The sequence below is a fragment of the Camelina sativa genome, chromosome 12 (genome assembly GCF_000633955.1).
Source record: "Camelina sativa cultivar DH55 chromosome 12, Cs, whole genome shotgun sequence".
Classification (NCBI taxonomy): Eukaryota; Viridiplantae; Streptophyta; class Magnoliopsida; order Brassicales; family Brassicaceae; genus Camelina; species Camelina sativa.
Genome location: NC_025696.1, coordinates 15,682,864 through 15,683,400, shown reverse-complemented (window position 1 = coordinate 15,683,400; position 537 = coordinate 15,682,864).

Sequence of the window (537 nt, the reverse complement as noted above, 5' to 3'; positions counted from 1 at the left end):
GTATGTGCGGATGATGGAGCAGCTGCGGCATGTGGGAGCAGGGTATTTCTCAGGAAGTACCGATCCGAGTGTAGCGGATGAGTGGAGAGAGCGGATGGAGGATATTTTCCTTTCGCTTAGGTGTCCCGACCGGTACAGGGTGGATCTGGCAGTGTTTTACTTGTCAGGAGATGCTCGTGTGTGGTGGAGGTCGGTGACAGCACGGAGGGTGCAGCGGGGTATGTCTTGGGGAGATTTTGTGGGGGAGTTTAACTCCAAGTATTTTCCTCAGGAGGCTCTTGATCGTATGGAGGCACGGTTCTTGGGTTTGACTCAGGGGGACCGTACAGTGCGGGAGCTGGATGCAGAGTTCAGTCGGCTTGTGGGGTATGCAGGCAGGGCATGGGAGCCAAAGTCGGCTCAGGTGCACAGGTTTTTGTTGGCTCTGCGGGATGATTTGAGGACTCGGTGCAGAGTGAGGAGCTATGCTACGAGAGCAGAGTTGGTTGAGGTTGCAGCTGGGATAGAGGATGACTTGAGGTCACAGGTGGTTGTGGT